The sequence below is a fragment of the Taurulus bubalis genome (assembly GCF_910589615.1).
Source record: "Taurulus bubalis genome assembly, chromosome: 1".
NCBI classification, from domain to species: Eukaryota; Metazoa; Chordata; class Actinopteri; order Perciformes; family Cottidae; genus Taurulus; species Taurulus bubalis.
The window spans coordinates 31846277-31846992 of NC_136589.1; positions in this window are offsets into that span (position 1 = coordinate 31846277).

Below are 716 nucleotides of genomic sequence, written 5' to 3' on the forward strand. Positions count from 1 at the left end.
GGGGGGCCGAGAGAGCGAGGACACGCGTGTGCACACGAACACCAGAGACACTATCCTGCACACCGATGATAGTCACACCTACATAGATAAACAACTGTGTGCACTACACAAGCACACACATGAAGATGCTCTATTGTACATAGACCTGCATACATTATGCAACATTCACATTATCAATGCAAACATAAATATGTTTATAAATATTCATGTTTCATTTTGAATATTTCAACAGTTCAACTCAAACCTTTCAGTTTAGGGTTAGCCTCACATTAATTAGCAAGCACTTGTCAACCCTTCACTCAATCTTTTCCATAACACATCGCACCTTTTATACGCTGTACATTTAGGTGCGATAAAATGCAACGCAGAACGACAACTAAACCACGTGAAAGGTTTGAGGATGACCACTTTGCACTTTTGCTTCTCTGTGTCTTCAGGAGAACTGTCCTTGCATAGCTATGCTCTCCGTCCGTCCGTCTGTCTTGCTTGCCTGCCCAGCTGTGTGTGTTGTTCTTCCAGTTCGTTGGTCTTTCTTTCCCTGCCCCTCCCCCCTTGTTGTTTGCTCTGGGTAGTCTCCTCCCCCCGGTGTGATGTGTTGCGTAGGTTGGAGTTCAGGCACAGATCTATGGTCAGCTGCCCAAAAATCAGTGCAGCGTCACTGCTAGTCTGTCCTTAAATGTACTAACGTCCTGCATGTTGACCCCAGGAACACTGTG